The sequence below is a fragment of the Solanum pennellii genome, chromosome 1 (genome assembly GCF_001406875.1).
Source record: "Solanum pennellii chromosome 1, SPENNV200".
NCBI classification, from domain to species: domain Eukaryota; kingdom Viridiplantae; phylum Streptophyta; class Magnoliopsida; order Solanales; family Solanaceae; genus Solanum; species Solanum pennellii.
In genome coordinates, this window is record NC_028637.1 from 17,128,381 (window position 1) to 17,143,736 (window position 15,356).

At 32.0% G+C, this 15,356-nt stretch overlaps 1 pseudogene; it reads left to right on the forward strand.

The window, feature by feature from the left end:
• Positions 1-12,718: 12,718 nt before the first annotated feature.
• LOC114074869 lies at positions 12,719-13,636 on the forward strand (annotated as a pseudogene).
• The last annotated feature ends 1,720 nt before the right edge of the window (positions 13,637-15,356 follow it).

Here is a 15,356-nt window from a genome sequence, read left to right on the forward strand (position 1 = left end):
ACTCATATAGAATTGAAATCACGCAAAATAGGTGGCATTGGAAAGATCTCTCCAAGGGCCTTCGAAACATATCTTGAAATATATCTAACTGATTCTGATCTAGGAGTTATGGACGTCCAAAGTTGACCAAAACTCACTCTTTCATAACTTAAGAAATTTTCCTAATATTAATTCTTCCCAGAACTTACTATTTCAACTTTATAGCTTCAGCCTAGCTATCTCAATATACGAGATCTTGAGTGATCTGAGGTCAATCTTGGAAAAGCAAGAAGCACCTTTAAGTTGATAAAAAAGATCATCTATCCTTGAAAGATGATATTTATTCTTGATGGTTACCTTATTCAATGAGCGGTAGTCTATACACATCCTAAGGAAACCATCCTTCTTCCTTACAAACAAAATCGGAGCACCCCAAGGTGAGACACTTGGTCGAACGAAGCCTTTATCTAAAAAATCTTTCAATTGCTCTTTTAACTCTTTTAACTCTGTTGGTACCATCTTGTATGGAGGAATAGAGATAGGACGAGTATCTAGGAAGACGTATATGTCGAAGTATATCTCTCTTTTAGGAGGGACTCCAGGTAGATCATCAGGAAAGACTTTTTGGAAACTCACTGACTATAGACACTTTCTGAAGGGAAGGTACGTCAACACTTGAGTCATTAACTCAGACTAAGTGATAGATACACCACTTTGAAAGTAACTTTCTCGCCTTAAGGTATGGAATGAAATGACCCTTAGGCACTGCATAACTAGTAGTCCACTCTATGAATGCTCATTAAGAATTTGAAACTTGACAACTCGAGTTATGAAGTCTATTGATGCATAATATACATGGAGCCAGTTCATACCTAGAATGACATCAAAATTTATCACGTCTAACTCAACTAGATCATGGTGCTCTTGTGATTGATGGGAAAAGGACAATCATGATAGACTCTTTCCGCTAGAATATACTCCCCAACCGGTGTAAAAACACATAAGGATTCACAAAGTCTTTCAAGAAGAATCTCAAATTGATTTGCAATATAAGGAGTTACAAAGGATAAACTTGATCTTGGTCTAAAAAAGCATAAACATCAAAAGTAAAGAATTTGATCATACCCGTAACAACATTTGGAGAGTTCTCTTGCTCTTGGCGGGTAGTGATTGCAGACGCTTTTCCCCTTCGCCAGTACTAAAAGTGGCTCCTTGTAGGTGCAGTCATGTTTGATGGAGCAACTGATGAAGATTGAGCTCTATTGCCTGGATTTCCACCACCTTGCTTATTCTTAGAGAACTCCCTCATGAAATGACCCTCTTGACCTCACTTGACGACCTGTCTGGCCATCACGACATCTACTAGAGTGGGTTTTACCACATATACCACATGCAGAAATCCCAATACCTCCTTGTGCCACACTACGTTGGAATTTGGCTTGTCTAGCCTTGAAGTTCTAATAATTCTGGCAATAATAGTCACCTCTATTTCTGGGCACAGGCGCACTTGCAGATGATGGTGCATGCCCCTTTAATTTCTGAAATTATGATCGACTTGAACCACCTTTTTGCTTCCCAGACTCATTCCCAGTCTTCGTTTTCTTATTTCTGTAGTCCTCTTTGTCCCTCAGCTTCTCCTTTTAAATTTGTTGCACATAGACCATAAGCCTTGATATGTCCACATCACTAATCAACATTGCATCACTACCTTCTTTGCTTGAAGTACGACTAAAACCAGTGACTAACAAACTCATCCTACTTCTCATATCCTTAACCATCTCCGGAGCATAGCGAGATAATTGGATGAACTTCAACACATACACATGAATGCTCATGGAAAGTGAGTAATTCTCGTACCTTTTCTTCCTTCAGTTCTCGAGGAAAGAACCTCCCTAAGAAGGCTTCTTTGAAACAAGCCCAATTTCGAGGTGGTGCGTCCTCAACTCTGCGCTCCTTCCATTGATCAAACCAGTTTCTAGCCATACTTTTCAATTTATATGTAGCTAATTCAACCTTATATGTATTAACCACTTGCATCACCTCAAACACTTTCTTCAATTCTTCCATAAGGTTTTTCGGATCCTCAATAGTGCTTGATACGGTGAAGCTAGGGCAATTCATTCAATGAAACTCATGAGCTCTGGAACTCAAGATTGGTGACCTTTCCTTCGGGTTGTACATCCGGTGAAATGGGTAATTCTTGTTCCTCAACATTTTTCCTAGCTGGTCAATCTCTGACTGCTCTTCCTGGAGGCATGATGATGTGAAACACGCACAAGCACGAAGTAGCAAGATACTCTTTAGATATAAACTCTAATGCACAAAAAGAATGTGAAGAAGTGAGATGTTCCCAAATGATGTAGCCTCCTAATCATAGATGTGGCGTGTTTCACACTTATGACTAAGACTTTACAGACACGGCTTCATAGACTCCCTATTACTATTGAACTTTGTGCTCTGATAAAAAGTTTGTCACGCCTGGAGCCTACACCCTAGACGTGGCGGTACTCGAACACCATTGTTGGCCCCCAAGCGAACCCTTGTCCAGACTTACTTAACTCAGCGGAAGACTCAACTAAACTCAATCAAAAAATAGATCATTTTCAAAAGGAACACTTAATACAATAATCTGCCAAAAATGACACTTAAGTCGCAACAATAGAATATATAAAGTTATAAAACCCAAGTCACTCTAAGACTAAACTACTAACTGTCTATCTGTCTATGAAGCCTCTAATAAATAAGATGCATTTTGGGACAGACCCCACAACATCCTAATGAACTAAACTATCAAACAAATAAAGGGATATTCTTCGGAATGGAAGGAAGTTCACCAACTGACAGCGGGGTGCTCAACTGGGTCAACGGTGCGCTACGTGCTGATCATGGTTACCTGCATCTGCATCATGAAATGATAGAGGCCAACTGACATCAGTACATTCAATTTATGAGTATGCGAATAGGAAAGATAAACGGCGACTTAAGCTTGAGGAGTTAAGATTAACTTACCTTAGCTCTGCTCAATTCAAGAATATGCTTCAGTTAAAGTATGTATATAAAGCAATTTAAAACACGTGTATATAAATCTTGTAAAAAAATAAAAAAACTTAGTTCGTTAAACAAATGCAATAAGAACTAAACTTAACTTATATATGAAAGTAATATAACTTTTGTGCGAGATTCTCTAACTGACAACCATCACTTTAAGCCTAAGTGATGATACAACGTTTTACCTCACATTTCCCAAGGACCATCCCATACCTTGTCATCGGTATAGACCCTGCTTAGCTTAGTGGATCCACTCGATAAACTTATGTGATCATCTAAAAAGTATGACTAGTCCATTCCCATGATGGGCTCATGGTTTACATGGAGAATTGAATAAATTATGAACTCTCATCCACAGATCGGCGCTCAATACTAATCGCAAAACATACTTTAGCTCATACTTTTAATAAATTTTTCTTCCTTTGGGTTGAGATAATATACTGAACCTTTTAGCTTCAAAAAGCGCCTTTTTGGAATCAGTGTTCCCCTTTTAGTTCAATACTCTTTTGGAACTCTAAGTTTCCTTTTAAATTAAATGTGAAACATGTATAAACCTTCATGTAATAATTAGTTCCCTTATATATTTTGAGAAACAAAATCAATTCTTGCTCTTTTATTAACTTGAAACTTAACTCTTCGGAAATACTTAGTCCCCTTATTGCTTTTGAGAATTTATTTCATCTCTTTACTTTTTGCTCAACTTGTAACTTGAGACTTAAACCAAATTTAAAATGATTGTTTAAGACTCCTTGAAAACTTTTAGAACTTAATTTGACATCTTTTTTACTTTTAAACTTGATTCCTAACTTCCTTGACTATGATCTTAACTTTCCTTGAATTGGATTATGGATTCAATGATTATGATCTCATGCTTATGGATGATTTCATGATGTTTACATGTATTTTAGAGTGTTGAAATCAAATAGGAATGATAGGTACATAACTTAGAAACTAGTACAAAAAGATAGGGAAAGAACGGGGTCTCCAGGGGGTCTTGGCGCTCCGAGAGGCACGGAGCACCAGGGCCTAACGGACAGAGTATGTCATGAGAAGCTCTGGTAGGCGAGGCACCCCAAGGCCCATCAGACGGGTTTCCAAACTTTTCTACTACGATTTTCAATTATACATATCCCAAACTTCCATGGATACCACACCAAACACTTATGTTCTCTAAATAATTCATTACCCAACAGATTAGACCCAAAAATAGTCCGGAAACATGATTCAAATCTACTTTGGATACATTACAATTTAACCAACAAAAATTTAATGAATTTTCATCAAGAACTCTCATATTGATCATTCCATATACTCTAACTTGCTGAATTGAAAATAATTAGGTGTTGGTGAATGGACCCAACACCGAATGATCTCACATACCTAGCTAAGGATCACCCCCGACGATTTCACGCAACGATCTTGGCATTCTTTGACAATTCCTTATCTTCCCTCTTCTTTTCTCTTTTTTCCAAAGCCCTAAGCATTTTTAGTTTTTATAAAACTTATTTCGGACTTGGTTTTACCCCTAATATAACCTAAATACTAATTAGGAAATACTAGGGTGAAAAGAAAATTTTACCCTTGTTAAAATCCGGATTGAATTTTCCTCAATTAAATAGCCCAACTCCCAAATGGCATATCGCTCTCATACGACTTCGGATTTTCGCAAACTCGGCAGCATTGGAAAGATCATCCCAAGGGATTTTCAAACATATAAAGAACTCATCCAAACTACTCCTAAGCTGTAAGTTATGTCCGTTTGAAAATGACCACAACTCACGTTTGAAAGCTGGAAATTTTCCAGATTTCCCTACTTATTGACAGAAATTGATTATTCTTGGTTTCGTAGGTTATTATTAGTTAGTTCGAGTTGCGAGATCTACAATTTTCTAGTCCTTTGAAAATTCTTTTTTGTTTATAGCATTTTTATAAATAAGAGATTTTTTAGTTTTAAAATATCTTCATTTTTATACATTAGAAATTTGAAAAATGTCATTTTCTTGTATTTAAATTGTAAAAGGGAAAGCGATCTTCTTTCATTTAAATTATGAAATCTTCATTCGTGAAAGTGGATATAAACCGGTGAAAATTATCTTCTACCCCATACAAATAGCTTTTGATTTACTAACCTTATGAAATTTTACTTTTTTACACCTAAGAGATGTGCAAAGACAATCCTTTTTTAAAAAAAGAAATCGGTAAAAGGCAAAATAACTCATTTCTTTCCAAATAAATTTAGTACAACTTTCATTTATGTATGTTCATCCTTGAGAACGGAACATGTTTATTTGGGAAATATGTTTTTTAATAGGTCTCTATATCAATATATATAGGATATTCAAGATTTCAAATGTCATTTTTTTCAAATGTGATGGTATAATCTTGATTTGGAAGTGGTATGAAAAATCCACTGTAAAAATATGGTTGACTCAAAAAACTCGAGAGACCATTTAAATTGAGACTAAGACAATATTTATTTTATATTCTTTTTATGCTTGCTAGTTTTACAGCACATGTGTTGCACGTGCATAATGTAATATATAGTATCTGATATTGTAAAATACAATTAATATTACTAAATTAAATCCTTTTAGTAAATAATTAAAATTTAAAGAACATAGGACAAGTGCTTTTAAATGATTTATAAAGATGGTCGTACAATTACTTGTATTTTGAAATCAAAATGACCAAAATTAGTGAACATTTCAAAATAGATTTAAAGTTAAAATTTGGAGAGAAAGTGACATTTCATTAGAATTAGTATTACTTAGTTCACTCAATTTCGTAAACAAATTTAACCAGGACAAATTTTAAAAAATGTCACAAATAGTCCTTCCTCTTGAGGCTATGAAGACATATGATGGACACCATTTAAGTATATTTTTCTCTTAAGTATTCACACTTTAAATTTAGTATGTGCATGACACTAATAAGGATTACCATAATTATTTTAATATTTTATGTTTATACGTAATCTATCGTTTACCGATTAATATTTGTGTAAGACTATCACAAGTAATTCTACATAAAAAAGGGTCTTTTATTTTTATGAGGAATGATGGTTAAATTGAGGTTTGAGTGTATGTCAAATATTTCACTTCATAAATTCTTTGTTTTAGATATACATATATAAGTAGCATCATTTTATGTTAATATATAAACAACATCGCATTTGCTGAATTTTTTTTTTTATGTTTCTACCTTATTTTTGTAGAATTGAAATCTTCTCCTTTTTGTTGCCGAATACATATGATATAGTTGTTGTCTAATTAAAGTATCAAGAATTTATAGAAGTTGTACCGTGATATAATATGTTAAACTTTTTTAATATTTAAAATTAATATATGAATTTAAAGTATTATTTATAGAATCTTTAATTTGATTTAAAATTATTTTAAGGTCAAACACTATTTTCTTATCTATTTTTATATATAGATAAGGAGGGGTCTGTCTTGTGACATAAAATTTTCTCAAATGCAAATGAACACAAAATATAGGGAAAATAATACAGAACGATACATAGACAATTATGAAGGAAGACGAAAATATTTTTCATGCTATATTCACTATAGTATTCCATTTTATTAAAATCTCTTTTCACTGGCACATTACTTTCTGCATTCATTTTTATATATGCCTACACAGTGTGTGTGTGTTCGTGCGCATGTCTATCATAAAAAATAATCATTATAATGTCTATATTATCATATTATAAGTAAAATTGAAAATCTATTTTTAAAATAGTGGATCTAACATTAGAACTAATGATTCAATGGGCAACGTTGATGCCCATTCTTTTAGCAAAATCAGAAAGAAACTGCTTCATTTGAGAGTAATAATATAAAAAATAAAAAATAAAAGAAGAAAAATATTACCCATTACGTATGACATTTTTCATATTCTTTTAAATAATATTGTATTTTGCACAACTTTTTGTCACTGTTAACTCATGGAAATTGTCGAAAAAAAATACTTGTGTGAATTTATGGATTATTTGCTACAATTGTTCACCCACTCTTTCGTATGTGGTACCTCAAATTTTGTTGAATTTTACACTTAATCAACTGTTCCAGATAACCCTTACATTTTCAAAAAGATGAACAATAGAATATTTTCAAAATCGTACTTTAAAAATGAGACGAAACCCTCTATTTATAGATACAAATAGTAGTATGCTTAAGTGTTAATTGTTCCTTATCATAAAATTTACAACCTTTCAAAAAATTCACTACTCATCGGAAAAATCACAACCTTTTGCAAAAGTCACAACTCATTGGAAAAGGCACAATCCTTCGAAAAGTCACAACCCTTTAAAAAAGTCACAACCCTTCGGAAAAGTCACAACTCATCAAAAAAGGCACGACCATTTGCAAAAGTCACAACCCTTTGAAAAAATACAACCATGCGGAAAAGTCACAACTCATCAAGAATCTCAAAACTCTTTTAAAAAGTCACAACCCTTTGTAAAAGTCACGTCCCTTTGAGAAAAACACAATCCTTAAATATTAAAGGGTATCTATTATTTACCCTAATACAATTAATTAAATTAATAAATAAAATATAGTGAGTACTTTTCTTGTGGGTATTATAGTAATTCAATATTCAATTTAGGAGTTGATGCTTTTAAAGTAGTATAGATAGATATAGATATAGATATAGAAGATAGATCGATAGACAAATAGATAATATGGAACTTCGGAGTTAACACTTTGAATTTAAGTTCATTAATGAAGTGTACGTACATGGCTCATTTAATGTACTTTTTTTGTTTGTTCTCTTTCATGAACAATATCTTTAAAATATGTGCTTCACGAAAATAAGGTGGTAAAGAACCCTCAAAATTGAGCTTCCAGAGAAAACAAACAACTTAATAGGTGAACGTTTGGTTGTAACTTGTGTTGCCACATGTTGTACGTATTTAAATAACGAACAATGACACTACAGACTCATTTAGTGATGAGGAGAAAAATCTTCAAGGGGAGAAGTCCAAACGACACAAAAGAATTTGTACAGAAATTATCTTCAAAAATGGAAATGCCAAGGTTACTACAAAGACGATATCGTCCAAAGAGAAAAAAAGATTAAAAAAAATGCACCAAGAAAATGTAAAGAACTACAGGGGAGTTTAGACAACGAAAATGGGGAAGATGAGGTGTAGAGATTCGAGATGTAAGAACGAATAAACGATGTTGGTTGGGAAGTTTTGATACTGAGAATGAAGATGCTTTAGTTTACCACAACACAATCATTAAAATAAAAGGTATTAGTGCTTTGATTATTCTTGAGCTACAACCGAAGGAAAGACACCATATCCACTGCTAAGAAGACAATAGGCATGCAACTCCTTATATGTTTAGTTACTTTATTTGTTCAACTTTCCATAGATTTATGCATTTAACCTTTAGAAACCATGAGTTCAAAAGCTGAATTTTAGTAGTTGAAAGACATGACTACAAGTAAAAAAAGTTTCTTTTGGGGGGAGATGCCGGGGGCTAGCCCCATATCTTCTTCCCTATTGGCAGAAGTATTTAGTAATCACATATAATTTTTATTATTTGTTTCTTCATTTTGCTTTATATCTTAACTAGTTAAAATAACCGCGTTTTGCGCGTTGGTAAACTACCTCTATTAACTTACATTTCTTTTGAGTTAAATTAAATAACAGATGACCATTTGAATTGACGTCTCAGCAAGTGCTTCAAAATCAGTTATGGTACTAATTTGTATCATCAAAAGACATTTTTACTTGTTTTGGTTTCAAGCAACACATTCAAAACATGTAAAGCTTTGCGATTTTTAATCTTGTATAATAAAATATGTTTATTTATATTGGGCCTGACTAATTTGGATTCATGAAAATAGACATTTTAACCTCAATAGAATCTGCATTATATTTGTGACCCTTATTTGATAGACTATTAGAATATTATCACACTGACGTAATTTTCTTTTCTGTGGGATAATATATAGACATAAACTTAAGCTTGACTTGAGATGTTAAAGTATTAAATACTCCGATTTCGAGACTCCATATCTAAAAGCATTAATTCATCTTTTTTTTTAATTAAACACTCCCATTGGTAAAATGGTGCTCTTGTAATGTATATTTTTATTTATTAAAGTAACAAATGAATCTTTAAAAATGTAGTAAAGCACAGACTATCTTAATTATTTTCAAATATAATCGAAAATACCATTTCCTAGAAATTTTTCAATTAATACTTTGACAATGCAAATATTTTCTATTTTCACTTACTAAAATACTTTATTTGCCTGAAATTTTTGTGTTATCTTCCTCTATATTAGATATGAGTTAATTTGGAAATAATGGTGTTAATTCACTATACAAGTGCTTGTGTGTGGTTGCATACGTGAAAATAATTACGACAACTCTAATGGATGAAACATCTCTAATTAACAAAAGTTTGCCAGTATGTTACATTCTTATTCTAATTAGGTTTAACTTTTTTGAGAAGAGAGATATAATGAATAGGTACAACTGTATTTGAACTTACAAGTTAAACAGGAAAAAAAAACATGAACACAAAACTAAACAATTATTAATTAGTTTTTTTTAAAAAAAACTACGAGATGTAAATTCAACTATTATCCAGACAGTATACCCTCACAAATTAATGAGATTCGAGCATTGTAACTTTATTTATAACAGTTACTACAAAAGATCACAGAGAAATTCTAACTACCCTTCGTCGTGTCAACACTGGACAAAAGGAATAAAGATATTATTTTACCTTTCTTACAATTGTAGATAATAATGAAAAGTAATAGCCAATACCTCACATGAGGATAGTTAAATTGCAAAGTTTCATGCAATGTGGCTATGCCATAAAATTTTTAAGGTTTAAGTGCACTGCTTCTATTTCCTTGCATATGTCTGCTTAAATGCAAACCACTATTTCCTCGGCCTTCATTTATTTTTGTTTGTTATATTGCTTGATTGTCTCAAATTACGACCACAACGATCCTATGCTTTTCCAAGTCCCAAACTACGGCCTGCAAAATCACTTGTCAACCAAAACAATCTGCCTTCACAATTAAATGAGGTTTCAACTGTCAAAATTCAGACAGAGCAAAACTGATACAAGAGTAAGCAAACTGAGAAACTCCAAATATCCTTCTTTCACTACATATGCATATTTACAGACTTTGTAATGATCCTTGTTAAGTTTACCCATGATGGTTATCTTTGTGACTTTGTACATCATTTATAGTAAGGCATCTTGTATGGCCGAAGGAAATGTAAAATGTATGTGATATACCTCGTCTCATCTAACAATTATGACATACATTCTCGAATACTTGTTCTAAATGTTGAGATTCCCTCTTGGTGAAGCTGATTATTATCAACATATTATATTAGATTCGCAAGAAAAATGACAAAAAATCAGATTACAAAGGAGGGAATAAAACAATTTATCGTCTCCTACACTTACGCAACAATGAGCATAGCAGAAACACCTAAAAGCTGAATAATTTGTAGCAATGCAAAAAAATTGAAAATAAAAATTTCACAAATTTAATCAGACCTATAGAGAATCATGTAATGAACTCTAGTTTGCTCTTAGATTTCAAAATATCATTGTAATGTTGTGGAATAGTTGTGAGTTTCTAGGGTATATTTTAAATTGAAAATAGAGGATAGGAAAATATAAACTACTTTGTAGATGAGTCGTAAATGTAAAAGAACTTACATACATTTTCATCGCAACAACAATTATTTGGAAATGGATTCACTGCAACCCAAAGTTCCGCTCATGAAAAAGTGATTTCTACTTACTAATAATAAAAACAACTCAATGGATGAAGGGTGAAGGTCCCCGCTACCCTATATAACAATTATAAAGAAAATTAGATAAGGTAGTAGGTTCTTTATTGAGAAAAAAAATTAGATTTTGATTGTACATTCATTTTTATCTTTTGAAAACATATGAGATTTGACCAATAAGTAAAGGAAAAAGTTTGTGTTAATTTACATAGAGAATGACCATGGTCGAAATTTACATGAATATGGTGGAAATTTAACTGAAGAATAAGTATAAAATTACCAACGCTTCTCATGGGAATTTAATAATACTTAAAATCTATCGGTCATTAAAATTAAAACACTGTATTATCTTACATAAAATATTTATAATGTATAGGAAAATGAAAATAATTACATCGTATCATTTAACCTTAATAACATAAGTATAAATTCATGACGGTAAAATACGTACCAAGATCTCTAACATGACCATTGGTATCACTGAACCACTCATGAGAAAAGTACACAAATCTATAATTGTGAAGAAGAAGAAGAAGAAAAAAATGGTTCAAAATTTTCTTTGTTTTAAAATGAGAGGAACACCTCTATTTATTGAAAATAAACTGTAGTGTGAAGAAATATTTATTGTGCCTTATCGGAAAGGTTAAAACTATTTGCAAGGGTCACAACCTTTCATAAATGTCACAATCTTTTACAAAAGTCACAACTTTTCAGAAAAGTCACAACTCTTCATAAAAGTTGCAAATCTTCATTAAAGTCACATCTTTTCATAAAAGTCACAACTTTTCATAAGTTTTACAACTCATCATTAAAGTTGCAACTATTCATAAAAGTCACAACTTTTCATAAAATTCACATCATTTCATGAAAGCGGATGACAATTTTTTTTCGTAAGTCTTCATAAAAGTCGTAACTCTTCATAAAAGTCACAACTTTTCATAAAAGTCACATCTTTTCAAGAAAGGGGAAGACTATTTTTGGAAATAAATAATTTAAATGGAACATCTAGCTTGTGGTGGCGCCATATTGGCAGACCTAGGATTTTCTTTTATATAAATATATAATTTTAGACTGCCCTCTTTTTTTTCTGATGAAAATTTCTTTTTCCTAATAACTTTTATTTTGAGCCGTGGGTCATTGGAATCAATCTTTCTTCACAAAATCAAAAGAAAGGTTCATGCATATTTTATTACCCTCTCCAAACTCCATTTACGGAACTACATTGTATTATTATTGTTGTTAAACTAATTAATTGGAGGAACATGAATATCTATGATTTACGTATTGATGACGCAGAGTCGTTTTTGTCATTTTCCTTGTAACGATTTTCTAAACTACTTTTGCTAGATAAACCACCTTTGGTTTAAAAAAATGTGTAGACACTATATTTCTAATGTAATAGAAATGTTCTTTATATTTCAACATTTTTCGTAAAATAAGTGATTGAAAGATTGTTCAATATTTCATTGAAATTTTTCTAAAAAGCTAAATTATTTACATGAAGCAACTTCTTCTTTGCCCCTTAACATATCATGAGGAGCTTGAATTAGAAATTTGATAAAAGTTATTTATTACATTGTTTTATATAAAACATAGATTGTTACTCATTTTATTCATTAATAGATTAGTTACATGTTTAGGTTAATTTTGTACCGTTCTCACTAAATGTAAATTTATGCTTAAAATGGATAAAGGTGATACCATTTTTCTTTTTAAATTATTAATAATTAAGATTTAGTCTCAAACATGATCAAGTAAATAGAGACGTCCTCATATGACAAATACAATCACACGGTACACATTTTTGGGCTTTATTTTGGCGTGGCAATAGAAATAAATTCATTAGGTTGAATAGACCAAAGCAGATTTTTCATTGAAATCACCTCATCATTTTTATTCTTAATAATGATTTATATGGTAAAGTATGAACTTCGACATGGATTTTTCAATTGGATCATAAATTGGGACAAAGGGAGTGTCCAAAGAGAAGAAATATATAAAGTTGTTCCAAGAAAATACGTAAAAATACAATGGAGTTAGACAACGGAGATGGCGAAAATGGGCAGCAGAAAATCCTAGAAACAAAAAACAATACTCGACTTTCGTTGGGAACTTTTGACACTGCTAAAGAAGTTGCGTTGGCTTATGGTGAGGTAGCCATTGAATTAAGAGGTACTACAATTTTCTTAGAGTGAGCAGTTTTTTTGCTGTTTTATTGGAATTTTCTTCTAAAAATTTCTCAAGGGATATAGGGTACGATCACTTCATATTGATAAAAGAATTTCTAATCATGCATATATGAAGTGTATGCATGTTCGGTCTGATGAACCTTTTTTCCCTTTACATGAAGCAATGGCCTCCTAGGAAGAGTTTCAGGTAAACTATGGAGCCGTAAAACCCTCGTCAATTGACGTAGTCAAAAAATCTAGTAATCAAGTGGGAAAATTTTCCCAAGTCTTTCCGTGTCCTATACGTATTCACGTGCCGGACAATGACACAACAGACTCACCTAGTGACGAGGAGGATAAGCATAAAGAAGAGAAGTTTGAGGGACATGAAAGGACGCGTATAACGGAAATTGTCATCGAGAATGGAAGGACCAAGGTCAACTAAAAGAAGAATTTCAAAGAGAAGAAAGATTCAAATCTGATGCAAGAAGATGTGAGGGTTAGAGAGTGAAAATGAGGCAAGTGGGCAGTAGAGATTCGAGATGCTAGAAAGAGAACTCGGCTTTGGTTGGGAACTTTTGACACTACTTTAGAAGATTTTTGGCTTATCAAACTTTCAAAGAAGACTAATATATATCACCCGATAAAAGTTTAGCTCATCTATGTTATTTCTGTTTGAGAAAAGGCTCATCCATGTCATTATTTGTTAACTGAAATAACATAGATGATTCAGACTACTAACGGATGACATAGAAGAACCTTTTCTCAATGTTTGTTGACATATTTTATTCCTTATTCTTAAAAAGAATAATTTAATCAATGACATGGCTGAATCATAATCACATTATTTAAATGACATAGATGAGCCAAATTTTTAACAGATAACATAGATGAGTCTTTTTTAAAAGTTTAATGACACATTTATGACTATTTAATGAACTATTAATGTTGATTTCTTTTTTGTAGCCCACATATACGATGATGGATAAGAATGACAAGTGAAAAAAATTGAAGTTTAAAAGTATAATTGTTTGCATTTAAATTTCTTACCGTTTCAAATGCAAAAAATTTAAAGAAAAGACAAAAGATCAGAATTACTGATTTGTTTGAGAGCTTTTGATTTTATTTTCAAGATATGCTTAAATCTGAGTTTTTTTTAAAAACTTTTCTGGACCACAAGTTACATTTTTGGAGTTATCTATGTATGACATGTGAATTTGTGGTGCAAATATAATTTTCACTTTTATCCATAAGAGATATGAAAATGACATTTTATAAAACTCAAATTGTCAGTAGACAAAGAGATCTCATTTTCTTGTTTCTCTGTTTGTTTCTACAAACACATTTTAAAACATACATATGTGTAGATTCAACTACTTTAGGTTTGAGTTTTTTTTTTTTTGAAGATTTATCTATTGAACTTTAAGAAATCCATTGATGGATTAATGACATCCTTATCACGTTGAAAGTTTTCTATTTGACACTCTAGAGAAACAACTTAACAAAAGAAAAATCTAGGATTTTAAGTGAGTTTGAGAGAAATTGTTTTCTAGTTCTTTATAAGGATATATAGTTCAAGTAGGTGAGTGTAAAAATTTGAAAATTAAGATCTCTCACCCTACTACAATTTGAATATAAGAAAATGACAATTTTAAATCCCTTCTATTTAAAAATGAAGATCTCTTATGTGTAAGGACAAAAATTTCTTGTAAAGCCATAAAACTAACAATCAACAATACCTAACAGCTCAATCAATCCATAATCACATATCACACCCCAAAAATTGGAGTTGTAGCTAGATATCATTAAAAGATAGAAGTTGTTACCAAATTGTGTTTTCATCAAGTGGGTAAGATTTATTTCATCTTTACAAAGGTCTAATTTAACGAATCTTAAACACCCTTTTCCAATTTCTCAAAAATGGCAATCTTCAATTCTTTAAAGCTAAGGAAAATATTTGCTCTAAACTCCGTTCAAATCTTCCAATATGATAATTCTTATTATAGAGTGAAACCTAGAGAGAACGACAGATCAATCGATACTAAACTAAATACTAAAAAATGAATTTATGGTCGCCAAAAAAATGTTGTGAAAGATCATTCAGCGCAATAAATTGGGATTGCCGATCCACTCGGTGATCAACCCTTTGTTAATTCCATCACTTTTTTGCTTTGACCGTTAGTATCTTCAAATCTGTAACTTTGGGTGACTGCATCGTGGAACGTTCGGCGACTCGCCGACTACTCGTTTCTATAGCCGACTTGACTTTATCCTTGAGGGCTTTGAAAATTTGAACTTTAGGTGAGACCATGTCCATTCGGAGACTTTCCCTATGAGACAGGCAATCATCAGGACTTTTTTTCTTCATTCTTCCG